Raw genomic sequence first — 24,000 nt, 5'->3', positions numbered from 1 at the left:
CACTCTGGAACTACTTTTTCCAGACGCGTTGCTGCATCAGATCCACTATCAGCTCATTTTTTCCATCATACGGAGAAATCTGACATGCTGTTGATCTGCTACTGGGGATGAAGTGTGGATCCATGAGATTTATTAATCACTTCATTCTGTATTTATTTGCGTTTTATGCAGCGTCCCAATGTGTTTGTAACCGGGGTTGTGGAAGGAGGTTGCAAGGGAAGTAGACTTTAGGAGTTACAGATTAATCTTTTCTCTCAGAAAAGTAAAGATTATTTCATATCCAGACTTGTAATTAAGGAAAAGTGACTGAGACTGTGGCAATATGCTACATTAAACCTGCATAATTAACAGCTCACTAACAGGCGTATGAGCTAATTAGGCATTCTTTCAACCCATACCACTGATTGCAGTCTGATTTATGAGTTCATGGTGAAGGTGGGGGATGTTTCTGTGGGGCCTTCAGCTAACTGATGATTATCTCTGTCTACGGATTGTTGAGATTTTCCTCAACTTTGAAAAGTTCATTGTGGAAGATTGTTTTATTCCAATTAATTTAAACTCTAAATACAGCGCAGCGTATCAACGCCACTGTGGTCCAAGTGTTCCGGTACATGTGCAAGGTGTTGATATTATATTTCCTGCATGCTTTTACAAGCTGCCATGGCTCATCCAGCACCAGCTATCCAAGCGCTTCCTTTTCACACCTTTTGCCCTCGCTAGTCGCGGCCTGGAATCAGAATCTCATGTTAGGATAATACAAAGTAAACAGGATGCAACATGCAGCTGCAGAGAGACCTACTTGTACTTCATCAGTGATAAGTTCTACCTGGATATGTCTCCTGGAGCCCCAGCAGACCCTGGTAGTGGAGCTGGAACTTGGGGTTCATCTTATTCTGACCTATTTGTGGAGCCATGTTTGGGCCCTGTGGTGTTGGAGTGTTTCCAGGATGGGCTCTGGCAGCCATCAAGCTGCGAGCTGGTTGACAGTAGAAAGAAAAGCTGGCGTGAGGATGTAAACATTCAGGTTAGAAGACATATTTAGTCTCAGCTTCACCCAATGAGGATCAAGCTAGAACAATCTTGGAGTAAATAATACTATTTCTTCTCTACAGGCAATCAAAACCCAATCTGTGTGAAAAATAACATGACCTCACACCAAATGATTGCCCACTTTTTTCCCTGATAGAGCTCTGCTCATCCTGCCTTGGTGGCGGCAGGTGAAGTTTCTCCTCACATCAATTTTCCAGCAAAACAGGTGGAAAAAGCATTTTTTCTTGATTTTTATGCTTAGAGGGACGGATTCAGCTCTGCTCCCAAAGGTTGGTTCGTAGTGTTTGCCCTAAGTGATGTGTGCAACACAAAGAGCAGAAGAATGTGTTTTTATTTCCACTTTTTTAATTATGTGCCACTCTGCACGACTACATCACTGCAGTTACTTGAAAAAAGCAATTACACTCCAGATGGAAACCACTTGAATTATACGTAAAATACAGACGATTGTATTTAAAGTGCAAACTGGAATAATTCATTGAATATTTCAGATTTTCTCCTCAAAAATATTCAACGTTACTCATACTAATAAAAGGATGAGAAACTCAGAAATTACGTACTAATGTGAATGTACTTCATGGTCCTTCTCTAATCAGAATAAAATTATATCTGCAGCTAAATATATCTCGTAAACATCTGGCCAATTATTCCCCGTTATCAACTAAAAATGAATTACTTTCCATTTCTAAAGACAAATCTGTGTGTTTAAGACTTTATTAGCCTGTTGTCTTGGTTTGACAGGAGAAATAAATTTACTGCCACAAAGTGCTTCACATCAGCTGTAGAGGAGGAAATGAAGGTGTTATAACGATGACATGAACAAAGAAAAATACTAATCTGTTCCATATCACAATAAAATGACCCTCATGAAAATGAACAAAAATGTTACTAATATACAACAACAGCAATAATAATATTAATAATTATTATTATTATTATTAACATTCCCTCTGACATCCTGCAGAGCATTTTACCTACAGTCAAATCTGCAGTAACTCATATTATCAACTCCTCTCTTAAATCCGGTGTCTTTCCTTCTGCCTTCAAGCAAGCTCGGGTTACCCCACTGCTGAAGAAACCCACACTCAACCCAGCCCAGGTTGAAAACTACCGGCCGGTCTCACTGCTTCCATTCATGTCTAAATTACTAGAGCGTGCTGTCTTCAGTCAGGTCTCACAGTTCCTCCAAGACAACAACCTGTTAGATCCATATCAATCTGGATATAGGCAAGGTCACTCTACTGAAACTGCTCTCCTGTCAGTTACTGATTCCCTACGGGTTGCCAGATCCACTGGTCAATCCTCAGTCCTTATACTGCTGGACCTGTCGGCTGCCTTTGACACTGTCAACCATCATATACTGTTCTCCAAACTCTTAGAGCTTGGCATCTCAGGATCTGTCCTCTCGTGGTTTACATCCTACCTCACAGGGAGATCATTCAAAGTATCTTGGCGAGGGGGCGTGTCCAGATCACATGGGCTGACAACAGGGGTGCCTCAGGGCTCGGTGCTCGGCCCTCTTCTCTTTTCCCTATACACCTCCTCACTCGGTGCAGTCATTAGCTCTCATGGTTTCTCCTACCACTGCTATGCAGATGACACTCAGCTTTTCCTTTCTTTCCCACCTGATGACACAACCGTCTCAATGCGAATATCAGCATGCCTTGCTGATATCTCTGCATGGATGAAGGATCGCCACCTTCAGCTAAATCTGTCCAAGACTGAGCTTATTGTCTTCCCAGCCAGTCCTTCTTTACCACCACAGATAAGTGTGCAGCTTGTCTCAATCACACTAGTGCCTACATCTTCTACCAGGAATCTTGGTGTCATGGTAGACAACCAGCTGACCTTTAAGGACCATGTTGCCTCGGTTTCCCGGTCTTGCCGATTTGCTCTCTACAACATCAGGAGGATCAGACCCTACCTGACTGAACACACGACCCAGCTCCTGGTCCAGGCTCTGGTCATTTCACGCATTGACTACTGCAACTCCTTACTGGCTGGCCTGCCTGCATGCTCAGTTAAACCTCTGCAGATGATCCAGAACGCAGCAGCACGTCTGGTCTTCAACCAGCCCAAAAGAGCTCATGTCACTCCGCTGCTAATTGCTCTTCACTGGCTTCCAGTTGCAGCACGCATCAAATTCAAAGCTCTGCTTCTGGCTTACAAAACAATAACCCAAACGGCTCCGGTCTACCTTCACTGCTTAATCCAGAGCTACACTCCGTATCGAAACTTACGCTCTACCAGTGAAAGACGCCTAGTGCTCCCACCACAACGTGGCGCAAAATCAGTAGGTAGACTCTTCTCCTCTGTTGTTCCCCGGTGGTGGAACGATCTACCAAACTCCGTCCGATCCGCAGAGTCCGTATCCACTTTTAAGACCAAGCTAAAGACTCAGTTGTTTAAGGAGCATTTCCACATTTAGCTTAACTAAATGAGTCAGAAAGATTTGTCCAGCTTTTTGGCTCAACCAAGTACTGAAGAAGCTGTGTGCACTTATGCCCAAGATGATATTGTGTGATGAAATCATGCACTTATGCCCAAGTTGATATTATGTGATGAAATCATGCACTTATGACCTAGTTGATATTGTGTGATGAAATCGTGATCCTGTATTTAAATAAAATGACTAAAAAAAAAAAAAAAAAAAAAAAAAAAAAAAAAAAATTATATGCACTGCACTAGCACTACATGACAGCACCTGGGTCCAACTGGACTCAAAAGCAGTCTGACTATCACTTAATTATGACGTCCCATCTTGTTTGAATTCATGCTTGTGTTGTTCTTCCTCTCAAATGTAAGTCGCTTTGGATAAAAGCGTCTGCTAAATGACTGTAGAATAGAATAGTAGAACATTATTATATTTGCCTGCACAATCAATGTTCAATAAACCCTTCCTTTGATCAATCACAATTCAAGCATCCATTGATTTAATCCCCAAATAACAACTAGAAGACAGTAAAAATGAGCAAAAAGCCTGGAAAAGCATATTGCCCGGCTCTTAGCTCTCCATCTAGTCTTATAAAACTTCTGGTGGGCACACCCACTTCCCACTTCCACTTTGTTTACAGTTATATAAAAACTAAATAAATACAGTTAAATAAGGGAAAAAAATAACAAAGAAAGGACTGGAACATAAATTAAACATTACATTTGTTGCTAAACCACATCAACACTTGACGGAGAAAAGGATGCTGGCAGAAGATCTAACGGCAAACTCTTTATGCCTGCTTTACTGGATTTACTGGCTTGGACATGTTCCCACTGTGGACATACTGAGAGTTGCTTACATGCTCCAACCAAGGTGCACATCCATGGAAGGTGTACATGCAGATGAAAGTGATACTCCCTATTTTAGAAGTAATTTCTCTTTAGAAAGAGATGCAGATTATAATCTCAATACTCTTCTTAGTTCTAGCACTGATGGACTGTCCCTCTGTCCCCTTCCCGGTCCCGACTCACCTGGTTTTCCATCTGGACTCAAGCGTTTTCGCCTCCTTTGTCATACTCAGGAAGAATATTGTTTGAGATCAGTTTCTGCATTAAAGATCCGTGTTAATCCTGTCTGTTTCTGTGAGGTCCTTCATGACACACAGAGGAGTAAGCCTCACCCTTAGAGTAACCCGTAGAATATGTGGTGTTACCAAATCAATGACCTCTATGACCTCTGAACTACTCCACACTTTATAAAGCCAGTTTCATGTTCATGTATGCTTCCGTTCAGTCTGCTTTTGAATGTCGTACTATCGTACTATGTCACGTCTTAAGGACTTAAAAAGAACAAAGATTACCCGAAAAACTGCCAGTCATGGCATTTCACATTAAGACTATAAATGGACTTGAGCCTGTTCTCTAAGGTTTAGTCTTGTGTACTTTACGCTCATTAAGGGGATTATTTATGGTGGTAATTCATGAGTTTGCAAGGCATTAACAGAGCAGCTGGGACTGAGAGACAGAAACAAACATGAGCCTTTCCTCTGAAATGGGAACTTTCAACATAATTACATGGTGTTTTGACAGGAACAAGAAGAAAAGAGGGCATAGAATGTGCTTGTTTCTCCACAATGAGAGTGATGCTGCAGAGTCTTCATGCAGCTGAAGGATTGCCACTGCTGGGAAGAGAACAAGATCCATGGGAGATCCTCCAAGACTGAATATACTTCCTCTGTTTCCACCCATCCATCCATCCATCATCCATCCATCCATCCGTCCATCCATCCATCCATCCATCCATCTGTCCATCCATCCATCCATCATTGATCCATCCATCCATCCATCCATCCATCCATCCATCCATCCATCCATCCATCCATCATTGATCCATCCATCTATCTATCCATCCGTCCGTCCGTCCGTCCGTCCGTCCTTCCATCCATCCATCCATCCATCCATCATTGATCCATCCATCTATCCATCCATCCGCCCGTCCGTCCGTCCATCCATCCATCATTGATCCATCCATCCATCCATCCATCCATCATTGATCCACCCATCCATCCATCCATCCATCCATCCATCCATCCATCCATCCATCCATCCATCCATCCATTCCCTGCTACCTATCTGGAGTTGGGTTGGTATAGAGGCCGAGATTTCCCTCTCCATAATTCACTTCTTCATGCTCCCCCAAGGAAATCTTAAGGTGTTTTCAGGCCATCCAAGAGATGTAGTCCCTCCAGTGTCCTGCATCTGTTAAGCATACAGGATTGCTCCATAGAATAGTAAACCTCACCACATATTCTAAGAGTAATACTGATACAGGTGCATCTGAAACTCTCATAGCAAATGCACTAGCCTTCTCAGAACAGTCGTATGCTGGCTACAGTGTCATTTTGCGAGGAGTGGAGATGGGTTATGCGCCCTGTCCTGTCCATTACGTGTATTTAAAAACTAAATTACTTTCTATTCGGTTTCCCATGGCTGTATGTAATGACCTGCCCATTGATGATGTATCTTTACTTCTAGGAAATGACATCGCTGGGGGTAGAGTATACCAGCCCTGGAAGTTCTAGACAACCCTGTGGAGACTCAGATTTCCCCAACCTATGTGGTAACTCGTGCTCAAGCATGCAAGAATAATGCATCAAACCAGGAAGAGATTGTGTTGTCTTTTTGGTCTCGTCCTTTGTAATTGGAGAGGATGACACACAAGAGGGGTACGCAGAGAAAGGGGCAGGAAGGTCTGATGTAAAAGCTCAGGATAGTCTGCCACCTCCTGCTGACTCTTGGCTGTTGATTTCCTGTGTGCACCTGGGTGAGGCGCAGGAGAAAGATCCTACGCTATGCACATGCTTCGAGAAGGTGGTGAGTGGCTGAGTAACAACAAAAGCGCTTTCTATATAGAAATGTCACAGTTTAGACTTTGCCTCATACTAGATTGGGTAATGTATTCCTTTTGACGGCGACCCTTTACCAAGAAATTATCCCGCTGCGATGGATTTCGGCTCGTTTAGTGGTGAAAGCTTTACTGAAGCTCTTCTCCACATTTGGATTACCAATAGTAATTCAAACTGACCAAGGAAGTAACTTTTTGTCCAAGATATTTAAACAAAGTCCTGATTAGCTACACATAAAACATGTTACGTCGAGTGCTTATCACCCTGAAAGTCAAGAGGCACTAGAGTGATGGCACCAGACGGTAAAATCAATGTTGCGCAAATATTGCTACAAAGAGGATAAAAATGGCGATGACGGTATCCCGTTTATATTATTTGTGATACACGAAGCTGCCCAGGAATTACTTGGTTTTAGTCCATCGGAGCTTGTCTTTGGACACTGATTACAGGGACCTCTTAAGGTATTAAAAGAGAAACTGCTGGATTCCTCCACATCTGCGCAGGAGAATAATTTGGATTATGTATCCTCATTTCGAGAATGATTATACTGTTCCCGTGAGTTTGCGGCGACTGCTCTGCAATCCATGCAAACAGTGATGAAACAGAGTTATGATAATGAAGATAAAATGTGGGTATTGCTTCCCTTACCGGGTGCAGCACTAGAATAGAGAATAGAATAGTGATGAATTGAAGAGACCCCAGGACAGAACCTTGGGGCACACCAGTGGAGACTGGGGAGGGGTTGGAAGTGAAATATTTGAGTTTGATGAACTGAGTGCGGTCACTGAGATAAGACTGGAACCAGAGAAGGGGAGTGGAAGTGAAACCGAGTGAGGAGATTCTACTGAGGAGGATGGAATGGGATATGGTGTTGAAAGCAGCACTTAAGTCAAGGAGGATGAGAATGGAGAGAAAACCAGTCAGCTGCGAGAAGAAGGTCATTGGTAATTTTAATAAGGGCTGTTTCGGTGCTGTGATGAGGGCAAAAACCAGATTGAAAAGGCTTGTAGAGATTATTATTGGATAAATGGGAATGAAGTTGAGAAGCGACTGTTTTTCCAGGATCTTAGACAGAAAGGGCAGATTGGAGATAGGACGGAGGTTATTGAAGTCATTGGGATCTGACCCAGATTTTTTTTCAGAATGGTAGTGATTGAAGCAGTTTTGAAGGAAGATGGAACAACACCAGTAGAAAGTGAGGAGTGAATAATGGCAGTTATGAGGGGAAGCAGAGAGGGGAGTGAGGATTTGACAAGAAGTGTGGGGATGGGATCAAGGTGGCATGTAGAGGGCTTAGATTTTAGGATGAGACCGGTAATCTCAGATGAATCAGGGAGTTGAAAATGAGAAAAAGGTACAGTCTGCATGACAGGGTAAGGTGTGTGAGGAGACTAAGTGGGGGGGTTGAAAAATATTGTGCATTAGAGAGAAAAGGGTTTTAGAATTTCCTTCATTCGATGAGATGAGTCCAGAGTAATAAACAGATTTTTGCAATGGAGTTCTTATAGAGAGTTATGTGAGTAATGTACAGTTCTTTGTGAATGGTAAGTCCAGTTTTCTTGTATAGCCGTTCCAGTTGACGTCCTTTGGCTTTTAAAGACTGGAGTTCAGGAGTTTACCAGGGGGCGAAGGAGACAGTCCGGGTTTTGAGGGGGGCAAGAGAGTTAAGAATGGTGATCAGGCTATTGTTGTAATACTCAAGTAGTGTGTTGGGGTCGTGAAAATTGTCCGGGAGAGAGATGCTGTCAACTTTGGAACAGAGTGTATCAATATTATGTCCTTTACATTCCTGAATGAATGAAATGAGGCGTGGGGATTTTACAGAAGTGAGAGTGAGGGCAGTGTCGAAAGTGAGCAGTAAATGGTCAGTTTCATTGATAACAGTGGATGAGAGGTTGGAGGGGGAGATGCCTGAGCAGATGAGTAAATCCAGAGTGTGTCCTCGTGTGTGTTGGGAAGTGGATGTGTTGTTGTAGTCCAAAATGGTCCAGGCATGAGAGGAAATCACGTGTGAGGGGGAGACTGATATTGTCAATATGAATGTTGAAATCCCCCAGGAGCATTATGTTCAGGGAGAGAGTGGAAAGCTGAGTGAGTAGCGTGGTGAAATTATCCAGAAAGTCCTTATGCGGCTTTGGAGGGTGATATATTGTGGCAACGATGGTGGGGGTCGAGGATGACAGATGTAAACAAACCCCGGTGGTGTAGATTTGTTTAGCCGAGAGAAGTCATTTGGCAGCTGCCAAGTTTCTGTCAAGCAAAGAAAGTCAAGCTTACAGTCTGTGAGGAGATCCTGGATGAGATGACACTTGTTCGTGAGAGAGCGGATGTTGAGCAGACCGAAGTGAACAGTGAAGTTGTTGAGCTTGACCGAGGGGTTAGCCGACCTTGCAAGGCTTGCTAACACACTATGGTTAGCAGCCCTGTCGGTCTTTCTGGGAGGACGACGAGAGGTGGACCAGATGGATTTAATCGCTGTGGAGGAGCTGCTATTATGGACAATGCAGCGAGACCCACGGTGGATGTATCTCCGGCAGGGAAAGAGAGCGGTGGAGGTGAAGCTCGGCCGGTGGTAGGACAGTAGACTGATGTCGGTGTGACCAGAGTAACTCAGCTGCTGTGTAGCAGTGTAGTCCAGCCACTGGATGAAGGCAGGACGACAGGAGCGACCAGGTGAACAGAAGGCAGACATACAGCTTGCTGGCCCACATTTCTGCCAAAGTAGCCAGGTGGACCAGTAGACGCCGACTGGATAGGGCAGGTGTTAGAGTGCAATCGCACCAACAACCATGCTTAAAAACAAGTGTTAAAATGAGATCGCATCATCGACCACGGTTAAAAAAATCATAGGGTTAAAATCCCAAGGAATTAAGAGAAAATACTTTAAAAAAAACCCGGTGGGTAGCGGCGACCATACATGCCAGCATCCACCCAACCGGAAGAAAAATGGGCTTGTCCTTGGAGTTCGCCCTGCCTCGTTGAAACAAAACCTGGTGGCTCTCGGCAATTTATCACGGATCACAGAAAGGTTAAAGTTACGGATGCTTATCCTTTACCTCCCATAGATGATTGTGTAAAAAGGGTAGGGAACTGCCAAGTGGTTATTGCATTCGGCATGTGCAATGCACCTGCCACATTTCAGCGTCTAGTTAATACTTTGTTTTTGAATCTTCTGCATATTGGATGACGTTGTTGTGTTCATGGACACGGGAAGAGCACCTGTCTGCATTGGACACAATATTAGCTAAAGCCTCTTTGACTCTGAATCTAGCAAAGTGTGACTTTAGTAGCACTACCATCACTTATCTTGGAAGACAGGTGGGACAAGGAGTTGTGCTCCTTGTTGATGCTAAAGTGATTTCAAAAACTCAGTACCCAATTCCAGAAAATTGGATAGCACTGAATTGTTTTCTGTGTATGGCGGGTTATTACCGAAACTTTTGTAGGAATTATTCTACAGTTGTCGACCCATTAACTTCCTTGGTCCCAAGGAGGAATTTCAGATAGATAGATAGATAGATAGATAGATAGATAGATAGATAGATAGATAGATAGATAGATAGATAGATAGACAGATAGATAGATAGATAGATAGATAGAGTTGTTGTTGAGGCGGGCAGCTGTGGCCGCAAGGTCGTTGGTCCCTGTCGTTGCTGAACTCGTTGGTGGACTTCAGCAGTAAGAGATGCAGTCAAGCTGAAGAAGGAGTCCTATCGGTGGGACTCCAGAGGCAGCTGATGGGTATTGGCAGGCTAAGTGGAATGCAGCTTCAGCGGTTGCTACCGTGAAAACTCGGGCATGGGAGGAGTTTAGAGAGGCCATGGAGAATGACTTCCAGATGGCTTTGAGGAGATTCTGGTCCACCATGCAGAGGCCCAGGAGGGGAAAGCAGTGCTCCGTCAACACTGTGTACAGTTGGGAGGGGGACTGCCGGGACGTTGTGCGGCGGTGGAGGGAATACTTTGAAGACCTTCTCAATCCCACCAACACGTCTTGAAGCAGAGTCTTGGCACCCTGGTGTTGGCTCTCCTATCTCTGGGGCTGAGGTCGCTGAGGTGGTTAAAAAGCTCCTCAGTGGCATGGCCCTGGGGGTGGATGAGGTCGGTGGACATCAGGGACAGTTCCCCTGGACTGGCAGACTGGGGTGGTGGTCCCCCTCTTCAAAAAGGGGGACCAGAGGGTGCGCTCCAACTACTGAGGTCTGCCCAGAATCCCTTAAGGCTCTGGATGCTGTAGGGCTGTCTTGGCTGACACGCCTCTGCAGCATAGGCGGTCGCTAAGGCAAAAACTCGGGCATGGGAGGAGTTTAGAGAGGCCATGGAAAATGACTTCCGGATGGCTTCGAGGAGATTCTGGTCCACCATCCAGCGGCTCAGGAGGGGAAAGCAGTGCTCCGTCAACACCGTGTACAGTGGGGATGGGAGGCTGCTGAGCTCGACTCAGGACGTTGTGAGGCAGTGGAGAGAATACTTTGAAGACCTTCTCAATAATCCTACTGACACGTCTTCCGATGAGGAAGCAGAGTCTGGAGTAGCTGGTGCTGGCTCTCCCATCTCTGGGGCTGAAGTCACTGAGGTGGTTAAGGTCGCTGGACATCAGGGACAGTTCCCCTGGACTGGCAGACTGGGGTGGTGGTCCCCCTCTTCAAAAAGGGGGACCAGAGGGTGCGCTCCAACTACAGGGGGATCACACTCCTCAGCCTTCCTGGTAAGGTCTATTCAGGGGTGCGGGAGAGGAGGGTCCATCGGATAGTTGAACCTTGGATTGAGGAGTTGCAGTGTGGTTTTCGTCTCGGTCGTGGAACAGTGGAACAGCCCTACTCTCTCTTCAGGGTCTTGGAGGGGGCATGTGTGTTTGCTCAACCAGTCTACATGTGTTTTGTGGACTTGAAGAAGGCATTCGATCATGTCCTCCGGGGACTCAAGTGGGGGTCGGTCTGGGAGTATGGAGTGCCAGACCCCCTTGTACGAGCTGTCCGGTCCCTGTACGACTGGTGTCAGAGCTTGGTCCGCATCACCAGAAGTCAATCAGAATTGTTTCTAGTGTGGGTTGGACTCCGCCAAGGCTGTCCTCTGTCACCAATTCTGTTCATAACTTTTATGGACAGAATTTCTAGGTGCAGCCGAGGTTGTGAGGGGATCTGTTTTGGTGGCCTCAGGATTGGGTCTCTGCTCTTTGCAGATGATGTGGTTCTGTTGGCGTACTCGGGCCGTGATCTTCAGCTCTAACTGGAGCGATTCACAGCCGAGTGTGAAGTGGCTGGGATGAGAATCAGCACCTCCAAATCTGAGACCGTGGTCCTCAGCCTGAAAAGGGTGGAGTACCTTCTCTGGGTTGGCAATGAGGTCCTGCCCCAAGTGGAGGAGTTCGCGTATCTCAGGGTCCTGTTCACGAGTGAGGGAAGGATGGAGCGGGAGATTGACAGGCGGATCGGTGCTGCGTCTGCAGTGATGCGGAATCTGCATCGGTCTGTTGTGGTGAAGAGGGACCTTAGCCAAAAGGCAAAGCTCTCGATTTACCGGTCGATCTACGTTCCTACCCTCACCTATGGTCAAGAGCTGTGGGTAGTGACCGGAAGAACAAGATTGTGAATACTAGCGGCCATAATGAGATTTCTCTGCGGGGTGGCCGGGCTCTCCCTTAGAGATAGGGTGAGAAGCTCTGTGATCCAGGAGGGGCTCAGAGTAAGCCGCTGCTCCTCCACATTGAGAGGAGCCAGATGAGGTGACTCGGGCATCTGGTCAGGATGCCTCCTGGATGTCCAGGCACGTCCCACCTGAAAGAGGCCCTGGGGAAAACCCAGGACACGCTGGATGGACTACATCTCTCGGCTGGCCTGGGAATGCCTCAGGATCCTCCCGGATGAGCTGGTAAATATGGCCGGGGAGAGGGAGGTCTGGGTTTCCCTACTTAGGCAGCTGCCCCCACGACCTGACTCCGGAAAAGCGGCAGACGATGGATGGATGGATGGATGGATGGATGGATGGATAGATGGATGGATGGATGGATGGATGGTTGGATGGATGGATGGATGGATGGATGGATGGATGGATGGATGGATAGATGGATGGATGGATGGATTGATGGAAACTTTTAGATTTGCGAGGCTGAAGGTAAAAAATTTGTGTGTAGAATTTTGTTGTTGCATTTTTGTAATTTGTGGATGTGTACATAGATTTCCAAATACCCAAAGTTACACACAAATTGGTCTACACGGTTTACAAACCATGTATCACACACAACGAGACGGAGTCTATTTTCTCACCATACTCTTTAACTTCCCTAAACAGGTTAAGACAACAGACGCTGCCTTTAGGCTTTGTTGAGAATTTGCTTTGACAACTGTTTCTCATTAAGAGTTTTGCACTGATTAGTTGGGATGTAGGAGAAAAGGCATTGTAGGGAATTGTGTTCTTAAGTGAGCAAAGGTGTTAAACAAGAGCCATTTAATGAAATATTGAACAGTCTTAGATGGATGTCTATGTTAGTGCCCCCAACTGTGAGCAATGCTAATTAAAATTTGTCCTCTGTCAGGGGACCCACAGCCGATCCCCATAAGCTTGCTCACCTGCAGAAAGCATTAATTCCTGCAGATAAACATTAAACCCCATTTAGAAGTTAGTTGTCATGGCCCATGCTCATTCCCACTCCCTGCTTCCTGCTGACCATATTTGGATCTCCAATCATCACAGCTATTAGGACGACGCAGCTGGAGGATATCAAGTCATCATTCTCATCGCCATATAAACCTCACCCGGACCTCCAGTCATCGCTGGATTATACTACTCATCGTGGTAACCAGTCGTGCACATGATCTATATCGTATTGTATCTGAACCGACCTAACTTGTACCCTCTCTTCCAAGAACCGTACCTGAACCTCGTCCACACCACGGAGAATCCTGTCTGCCCGCTCCAGCCCGTCCTTCCAGCAAACCCTGCATACTGCACAGCACAATTCTAATAAAGTGTCTCTGATCATTCTCCGAGCGCTCCTCTCTTTGGATCCATACACCCAATCCATGACATTAGTAGGAAGAAAAGAGCTTTGCAGAATTTATTCTGAATTCATGCTTTTCTATTCGTCTTTCTCTTTGAGGTGAATATAAAAGTAACAGAAATGTCCTTTTGTTGGTTTTTTTAATTGGTAGTATCACAAGTTCAAATGGAATTTATCTACAATTTAATTAGAATTTACTGGAAGTTGCTGTTAGTTTAGCTTCTTTAATAATTTTGAAGTGAATCAAACCAATTACTACAGGTATTTCCCAGTTCTTGCTGTAATTGATATTTTAAGACATTAAAGAGCAAGAATATTGCTTCCAAACCTCAACCCCCTTTGAGTGGGCCTCCTTTCCTGACCATTGTAAAGACAATGGATTCATCAGGCTGTTGTAACTGCAGTGTGGCATCTATGACAGGGCTTCGCTGTCTCTGTGGTTCTAAACAGCCCTGACAGACCAGTTAAACAAGAGATACCGGATCCAGAGTGGAGATACCTTCTTTACATGAAGATACCAAGCTGTATGTCAGGGCTTGTGAAGGAATCTTGTAACGGGGCTCAAGCACTCGCAGCATGTCCTGAAACCTGCGACCTGTTTCTGTTGTCTACAACAGAAAAGGGTCGCATGTCAACAGCAATAAAAGTAGCAACTGCCCAGTCGATTTCTTTCCCCTCTGAATCATGAACCTCTCGGGTAAAGTTTGTAACATGTGTGCTTGCTGTTTTTGTCTGGTTCCACTTGTCTTTGCACCGGGGGGATGTCAGCGTAAATGTCATATTTGTTGTGTTCCCACCGATGTAGTTAACTGTTATGTGGCACTTCCAACATACTGTTGTGCTTTTGCCAATGACGAGCTTACCATCAGGGTCATACTTACCATGCCATGCTTACAAAATAAAATTCTGTATTGTTTGATACAGTGCGTACCGGACCGAGAGCACTGTACTAAACGGTTCTCTCTCTCTCTCTCTCTCTCTCTCTCTCTCTCTCTCTCTCTCTCTCTCTCTCTCGCTCTCTCTCGCTCTATCTACATATATATATATATATATATATATATCTGTCTTTAGCTTCAGAGCACATGATGTTGACGAGAGCCTCCTGCGTGCATTAGCATATTGCCATCTTCAAAATGACTACTCCTGCACTACTACTCACATCTATAACCTATCACTTGCATAAACTACTTGAGCAGAACCAAAACAAAATCCAAATTTGCTTTGCTGCTGGATGATCACCTGGCAAAGTACCCGAGTAAGAACCAAAACAAGCCCAGTTTCTGCCAACTGAAAAATCGTTGGAGTGATGATAAAAAAAATCTTCTAAAAATGATTATTCTAATAGTTTATGACATAGTGTGGCCGTCTAAAAGAAAATACTTATGAAGTTGGATATGAAAGACGTGCATGTGTGTGCACACTCACATCCATACACATTTATGCACAGACCTTTACTCTTTACACACCATTATCTAACTCCATTTGTGACACGCACTTATCATTTCAGTAGCATGGCACCCTTGCAGAGAACGATATAAAAATGAGATTTTGCTGCATGGCATGAAAGATAAAAAAGTGACACAATCTGATAGAGAACTATAAAAATCACAAGCTGAAGGCTCTCCCTTCAGAATAAAAGCTTTAAATAAAAATGCATTCATCTATGTTAGATTAATGTGGATCAAAAAATAAATTTTCAAAGGTTTTCACTGGAGAAGAGTGTGGCCTTAGGATGAAAGGTGTCAGATTTTGCGTTGCTTAGTCATTTTAAGCTAATTCAAGGAACTGACATGAAACAGTTTTTAATCATTACTTCCTTTGGCAAGTTTCAGCTATTTATAATCAACAAAGCCAAAATGGCATAAAAATAAAACAAGCAAATTTGACAAAATGGCTCTAGGATCTTCTGAGGATTATACAGAGATGTTACCTGGTCAGGAACATTATTAGAGGACAGCAGACAAACCTGTTACACATGCATTTCAATCCAACTCTCTCTGTTGCTCTGTGAACATGGAGTGTACTACTAAACTTGCAGCCTTCAGAGTTTCTACCACCTTTTTTTTCCTTCTTTCACATAATGGTATGATCCTAGTCTATCTTCACCTGCGATTGGCTGAATGGCATGTCCATCAAAGTAAATTCCTGCCCCAGTCTGCACTGACTTTCAGCAGAGCTAAGCTGCTGAAGATTTGTCTCTCCTCGGCAGAAGTTGGAAATGCCTGGCAAGTAATTTTTCATTTATACTCACCAAAGTGAGTTCCAGCCCTCATTTGGCAGGTGTTACTTTAGCATCGTGGTTGTTTCAGTAGTTACAAAAGAAAAACATGTACCATTAATGGGCTTGCCTACTGTGTAGGTCCAAGCTTTTACTGACACTAAATAAAGGTGCACAATGAACTAAGTGTATATACACAAAGAGAATAAATTCTATGAAGCCAGCTGGGTCAGCAACCTCTGTGTAACTCTCAGTCTTTTTTTGCAACATCTGTTACCACAACATTGAGATTATCATGAAAGCTTTATTAAAAGGATCTACCATGAGATGTTTAATCTGTGGCTGATGATTTCATCTTGCCATTTTTTGGCCATTATTACTGGTTGCATCTTATTCAATCTTTCCTCTTCATGCAGAAAACTAAGATGTCTTCCTGCTGTCACAACCAGGAACACTGCCTACGGCAAAGCAAACCACGGCAAGGTAATAAAGATGTGTCTACTGTTAGCTCCAGCTACAGGGTCTGGAGGGAAAGTCTAAAATTTTATTTTTGACTCTGTAAAGCCAAAGTGACATTTGGTATCAGGCTGAAAAATAATGAGGCTGGAATGCTCACTCATCAGTTTAGCAGCAGCAGCTTCTCTCTGCCATTAGACAGGTGAAGGGAGCCTAGCCCCCCTCCAGACTGCTTTTGTTTCTGAAGAACCCTGAAAGTTGCTCAGTCGTGGCTCACCTCGGGAGGAGCAGTCAGGTACTTCACCTTATGAATGCGGGCTGAAGCAGTTGCTTTCCGCCTGAACACCTCTGCAGAAAGCCTGAGTGCCATGCAGCTGTGTAAAAGGACTGATGAGATAGACTTCCTGTCATGGCTGGAAGTCACTGGCTGTGACCCCTGTGTAATGACTTCAATTGTGGGGCTCCTCTCTTTCCTATGGTGTGTGTGTAAAATCAGAAGAGGTAAATGAATGTGAAAAAATAGCAGTTATCAATCAGGCTTCCCCCGTGAGTGCTCTCTGTTTTCCTCGGCCTTATGGGATGAGTTAACTGAGTCAAATAAGATTTTTCTCTTCTACCATGAACTAAAATATTGGAAATAGTGAAGCAATCCTCCCTGGAGGGATTGAAGAGAAGTGAACCTGTCCAGCAGAAGCAAATGAAGATGTCAGCAGCAGTGTGTGGAAGTGAGAGTGCACACACTCCTTACCAGCTCAGGTACAGAAAGAAGCAGATCAAGAAGATGACTTCACTCATTATCACAATTTTCCTATTTAATGAGACTCAATAAGGACCACACTGGCCCCAATGCAGAATCCTTATATGGAGGTGCTTCTCAGTCCTGGTCCTCAGGCTCTCTGCACTGCAGCAGATCTGATTTAACTGAATCAACCTCTTCATCAGGTTATCATGTTTGCTATAAGCCATCAGTTCCAGCCTGGTGGGATGTAACAGGGCAACACCTGGACATGTAGGGGGGTTGATCTGGGCTGAGAAACACTGATTTACATAATGCTGCCTGTAAGAAAAGCTGACAAATAAATGCAGTATGAATGTAAGTACAGTGTGAACTGAGGATGTACGACTTTCAGATTGTGGCAGCATTTATACTTTAATATAATGTGTAGTGTCCATGTATGTGTGTATGTATACATACATACACACATACATACAGATATAAACATTATATATATATTGAGATTTTCTGCTTAACCCCACTGTTTAACAACAAAAAATGTTTGTTTTGTACTTATTGTTTTTTTTAAAAACAATTTTAATGTTCTTTTTTTTACAGTGTCCTTGGGTGTTTTGAAAGGCGTTTTTAAATAAAATGTATTATTATTATTACTATGATCTGAAAATGAACCTTTATTTAACTCCTATTTTTACCATTTCTCTCACCTGAAACTAAAAGTTTTATCATCACTTGGAAATAAGTTGAGAGCATCAGCATTAGACTATTTAAAATAAAGTGTGAGCCAGTTTCTACTGTGTTGTGTTTCACTTTTTTGCCTGTTTGCAATGTGTTGTTTTACATGACGATTCATGAAGCACTCCTTCTCTGTGGTTTGTTTTAGATGTTATTTATAAGCTCCTTAGGACACTTTATCACACTTGCATTAATACATTTGTATCTCCAGTTTTATCATCGTGATTTTACTCGTGTCATTATCATTTAACTTCTCTGTTGTATCACAGCTCTGTCTCCATATAGGGCATGGATTTGTCTGCCTGGGGTGCTTATTAATTCAGTGAAGACCTACTACATTGCTGGGAAGTCAGTGCCTGCTGACAGGGAGACTGAGTTTTCAGGTTCTTGAGAAAATAACAGGCTTCCATTCATAGTTACCACTAATGAAAGGTGCAGCATGCATGCTGAGTCACCATCCATAGCAATGCATGTCTCTGTCGAGGTCAGTTTGACTACTGTCCGGTCTGCCAGTGTGGCCATTAATGTACTTCCACAGAAATATTTGACAGATTATCCCAAATTAATTAATTATTAATTAATAAACTAAAAGAAGATGCTATTCAGATGAAGACTAGTTTTGACATTGCTAATGCTAATAAAGCTACCTGTTGCTAATGTAAAGCTATGTTGCTGAAACACTGCAGCAGCTGTATGGCGCATGCTTAAAGTGGAGAAGAGTTGGCTAAAGATATGTTGAAGAAGAAAAGACAGAGGAAACTCAGTCAACTGTAGAAGAGCTCCACAAAGAGTTTTTTCTTCGTCTCTAAACATAGCAATTTTCACATTAGGAGAGAGTTGTTCAAGCTAATAATCAAAATGCTGTCTGAATTCCACTGATTTATGAGAAACCACTGAGTAAGATGGTAAATTATTAGAAGTTGTTATTAGTAAATTAAATTTGCTGAGGTTCAGAGCCCAGTTGGATTGTTCCCCACATATCACATCATCATGTGAGATGCTGGATTTTTAGATCTAAATATACTAGACACTTTATCCATGCCAACCGTTCAACTGCTTCTTGACACTAATATCCAACCATCCAATGACACAGCAGCATGTAGTCATGTCAACATGGTGAAAACGACTTGCTGAAGTTCAAATTGAGCATCAGATTGAGGAAGAAAAGGGATTAAGTGACTTTGAACGTGGCATGGTTGTTGGTCTGAGTACACAGTAACAGTCCCAGCTCCCATCATTATTCCCAGCTCCCAACATCGATCCCAGCTCCCAGCATCAGTCCCAGTTTCCATCGTCAGTCCTAGGTTCCATCATGAGTCCCAGCTCCCAGCATCAGTCCCAGATTCCATCATCAGTCCCAGCTCCCATTATCAGTCCCAGGTTCCATCATCAGTCCCAGTTCCCATTATCAGTCCCAGGTTCCATCATCAGTCCCAGACTCCATCATCAGTCCCGGGTTCCATCATCAGTCCCTGGTTCCATCATCAGTCACAGGTTCCATCATCAGTCACAGGCTCCATCATCAGTCCCAGGTTCCATCATCAGTCCCAGCTCCCAACATCAGTCCCAGCTTCCATCATCAGTCCCAGCTCCCATCATGAGTCACAGATTCCATCATCAGTCCCAGCTCCCATCATCAGTCCCAACTCCCAGCATCACTCCCAGGTTCCATCATCAGTCCCGGGTTCCATCATCAGTCCAAGCTCCCAGCATCAGTCCCAGCTTCCATCATCAGTCCCAGCTCCCATCATCAGTCCCAGGTTCCATCATCAGTCCCAGCTCCCATCATCAGTCCCAGCTCCCATCATCAGTCACAGGTTCCATCATCAGTCCCAGGTTCCATCATCAGTCCCTGCTTCCATCATCAGTCCCAGCTCCCAGCCATCACTCCCAGGTTCCATCATCAGTCCCAGCTCCCATCATCAGTCCCAGCTCCCAGCATCAGTCCCAGCTCCCATCATCAGTCCCGGGTTCCATCATCAGTCCCAGGTTCCATCATCAGTCCCGGGTTCCATCATCAGTCCAAGCTCCCAGCATCAGTCCCAGCTTCCATCATCAGTCCCAGCTCCCATCATCAGTCACAGTTCCATCATCAGTCCCAGCTCCCATCATCAGTCCCGGCTCCCATCATCAGTCACAGGTTCCATCATCAGTCCCAGGTTCCATCATCAGTCCCTGCTTCCATCATCAGTCCCAGCTCCCAGCCATCACTCCCAGGTTCCATCATCAGTCCCAGCTCCCATCATCAGTCCCAGCTCCCAGCATCAGTCCCAGCTCCCATCATCAGTCCCGGGTTCCATCATCAGTCCCAGGTTCCATCATCAGTCCTGGGTTCCATCATCAGTCCAAGCTCCCAGCATCAGTCCCAGCTTCCATTATGACTCCCAGCTTCCAGCATCAGTTCCAGGTTCCATCATCAGTCCCTGGTTCCATCATCAGTCCCAGCTCCCATCATCAGTCCCTTGTTCCATCATCAGTCCCAGCTCCCAACATCAGTCCCAGGTTCCATGATCAGTCCCTGGTTCCATCATCAGTCCAAGCTCCCAGCATCAGTCCCAGCTTCCATTATGAGTCCCAGCTTCCAGCATCAGTTCCAGGTTCCATCATCAGTCCCAGCTCCCATCATCAGTCCCTGGTTCCATCATCAGTCCCAGCTCCCATCATCAGTCCCTGGTTCCATCATCAGTCCCAGCTCCCATCATCAGTCACAGGTTCCATCATCAGTCCCAGGTTCCATCATCAGTCCAAGCTCCCAGCATCAGTCTCAGCTTCCATTATGAGTCCCAGCTTCCAGCATCAGTCCCAGCTTCCATCATCAGTCCCAGCTTCCAGCATCAGTCCCAGCTTCCAGCATCAGTCCCAGCTTCCATCATCAGTCCCAGCTTCCAGCATAAGTCCCAGCTCCCATCACCAGTCCCAGCTTCCAGCATCAGTCCCAGCTCCTATCATCAGTCCCAGTTCCCAGCATCAGTCCCAGCTTCCATCATCAGTCCCAGCTCCCAGCATCACTCCCAGGTTCCATCATTACTCCCAGGTTCCATCATCAGTCCCTGGTTCCATCATCAGTCCAAGCTCCCAGCATCAGTCTCAGCTTCCATTATGAGTCCCAGCTTCCAGCATCAGTCCCAGCTTCCATCATCAGTCCCAGCTTCCAGCCATCACTCCCAGGTTCCATCATCAGTCCCGGGTTCCATCATCAGTCCCGGGTTGCAAGTCAAGCTCCAGTATCAGTCCAAGCTTCCAGTCATCAGTCCCAGCTCCCATCATCTGTCACAGGTTCCATCATTAGTCCCAGGTTCCATCATCAGTCCCAGCTTCCAGCATAAGTCCCAGCTTCCATCATTAGTCCCAGCTTCCAACATAAGTCCCAGGTTCCATCATCCGTCCCAGTTTCCAGCATAAGTCCCAGGTTCCATCATCAGTCCCAGCTCCTAGCATCACTCCCAGGTTCCATCATCAGTCCTAGCTCCCCTCATCAGTCCCAGGTTCCATCATCAGTCCCATCATCAGTCCCAGCTTCCAGCATCCGTCCCAGCTTTCAGTAAGATTCCCAGCTCCCCGCATTAGTCCCAGGTTCCAGTATCAGTCCCAGCTCCTATCCTCAGGCTCAGGTTCCATCATAAGTCCCAGCTCCCATCATCAGTCCCTGGTTCCATCATCAGTCCCACGTTCCATCATCAGTCCCACGTTCCATCATCAGTCCCAGCTCCCAGCCATCACTCCCAGGTTCCATCATAAGTCCCAGCTCCCATCATCAGTCCCTGGTTCCATCATCAGTCCCACGTTCCATCATCAGTCCCACGTTCCATCATCAGTCCCAGCTCCCAGCCATCACTCCCAGGTTCCATCATCAGTCCCAGCTCCCAGCCATCACTCCCAGGTTCCATCATCAGTCCCATCATCACTCCAAGCTTCCAGCATCCGTCCCAGCTTTCAGTAAGATTCCCAGCTCCCCGCATTAGTCCCAGGTTCCAGTATCAGTCCCAGCTCCTATCCTCAGGCTCAGGTGCCATCATCAGTCCCAGGTTCCATCATAAGTCCCAGCTCCCATCATCAGTCCCTGGTTCCATCATCAGTCCCACGTTCCATCATCAGTCCCAGCCCCCAGCCATCACTCCCAGGTTCCATCATCAGTCCCAGCTCCCAGCCATCACTCCCAGGTTCCATCATCAGTCCCAGCTCCCATCATCAGTCCCAGGTTCCATCATCAGTCCCAGGTTCCATCATCAGTCCCAGCTCCCATCATCAGTCTCGGGTTCCATCATCAGTCCCGGGTTCCATCATCAGTCCAAGCTCCCAGCATCAGTCCCAGCTTCCATCATCAGTCCCAGCTCCCAGCATCAGTCCCAGCTTCCATTATGTGTCCCAGCTTCCAGCATCAGTCCCAGGTTCCATCATCAGTCCCAGCTTCCAGCATCAGTCCCAGCTTCCAGCATCAGTCTCAGGTTCCATCATCAGTCCCAGCTCCCATCATCAGTCCCTGGTTCCATCATCAGTCCCAGGTTCCATCATCAGTCCCAGCTCCCAGCCATCACTCCCAGGTTCCATCATCAGTCCCAGCTCCCATCATCAGTCCCTGCTCACATCATCAGTCCCAGCTTCCATCATCAGTCCCAGCTCCCATCATCAGTCCCAGCTCCCATCATCAGTCCAAGCTCCCAGCATCAGTCCCAGCTTCCATTATCAGTCCCAGCTCCTAGCATCAGTCCCAGCTCCCATCATCAGTCACAGGTTCCATCATTAGTCCCAGCTTCCAGCATCAGTCCCTGGTTCCATCATCAGTCCCAGCTTCCATCTTCAGTCCCAACTTCCAGCATAAGTCCCAGGTTCCATCATCAGTCCCAGCTCACATCATCAGTCCCTGGTTCCATCATCAGTCCCAGGTTCCATAATTAGTCCCAGCTCCCAGCCATCACTCCCAGGTTCCATCATCAGTCCCAGCTCCCATCACCAGTCCCAGCTTCCATCATCAGTCCCAGCTCCCATCATCAGTCCAAGCTCCCAGCATCAGTCTCAGCTTCCATTATGAGTCCCAGCTTCCAGCATCAGTCCCAGCTTCCAGCATAAGTCCAAGGTTCCATCATCAGTCCCGGGTTCCACCATCAGTCCAAGCTCCCAGCATCAGTCCCAGCTTCCATCATCAGTCCCAGCTCCCAGCATCAGTCCCAGCTTCCCTTATGAGTCCCAGCTCCCAGCCATCACTCCCAGGTTCCATCATCAGTCCCAGCTCCCATCATCAGTCCCTGCTCCCATCATCAGTCCCAGCTTCCATCATCAGTCCCAGCTCCCATCATCAGTCCCAACTCCCTTCATCAGTCACAGGTTCCATCATTAGTCCCAGGTTCCATCATCAGGCCCTAGTTCCATCATCAGTCCAAGCTCCCAGCATCAGTCCTTGCTTCCATTATGAGTCCCAGCTTCCATCATCAGTCCCAGCTTCCAGCATAAGTCCCAGGTTCCATCATCAGTCCCAGCTCCCATCATCAGTCCCTGGTTCCATCATCAGTCCCAGGTTCCATAATTAGTCCCAGCTCCCAGCCATCACTCCCAGGTTCCATCATCAGTCCCAGCTCCCATCACCAGTCCCAGCTTCCATCATCAGTCCCAGCTCCCATCATCAGTCCCAGCTCCCATCATCAGTCACAGGTTCCATCATTAGTCCCAGGTTCCATCATCAGGCCCTGGTTCCATCATCAGTCCAAGCTCCCAGCATCAGTCCTAGCTTCCATTATGAGTCCCAGCTTCCAGCATCAGTCCCAGCTTCCATCATCAGTCCCAGCTTCCAGCATAAGTCCCAGGTTCCATCATCAGTCCCAGCTCCCATCATCAGTCCCTGGTTCCATCATCAGTCCCAGGTTCCATAATTAGTCCCAGCTCCAAGCCATCACTCCCAGGTTCCATCATCAGTCCCAGCTCCCATCACCAGTCCCAGCTTCCATCATCAGTCCCAGCTCCCATCATCAGTCCCAGTTCCCAGCATCAGTCCCAGATTCCATCATCAGTCCCAGCTCCCAGCCATCACTCCCAGGTTCCATCATTACTCCCAGGTTCCATCATCAGTCCCTGGTTCCATCATCAGTCCAAGCTCCCAGCATCAGTCTCAGCTTCCATTATGAGTCCCAGCTTCCAGCATCAGTCCCAGCTTCCATCATCAGTCCCAGCTTCCAGCATCAGTCCCAGCTTCCAGCATCAGTCCCAGCTTCCATCATCAGTCCCAGCTTCCAGCATAAGTCCCAGCTCCCATCACCAGTCCCAGCTTCCAGCATCAGTCCCAGCTCCTATCATCAGTCCCAGTTCCCAGCATCAGTCCCAGATTCCATCATCAGTCCCAGCTCCCAGCCATCACTCCCAGGTTCCATCATTACTCCCAGGTTCCATCATCAGTCCCTGGTTCCATCATCAGTCCAAGCTCCCAGCATCAGTCTCAGCTTCCATTATGAGTCCCAGCTTCCAGCATCAGTCCCAGCTTC

The sequence above is a fragment of the Melanotaenia boesemani genome, chromosome 22, assembly GCF_017639745.1.
Source record: "Melanotaenia boesemani isolate fMelBoe1 chromosome 22, fMelBoe1.pri, whole genome shotgun sequence".
Lineage (NCBI taxonomy): Eukaryota > Metazoa > Chordata > Actinopteri > Atheriniformes > Melanotaeniidae > Melanotaenia > Melanotaenia boesemani.
This window is presented reverse-complemented; position numbering follows the sequence as displayed.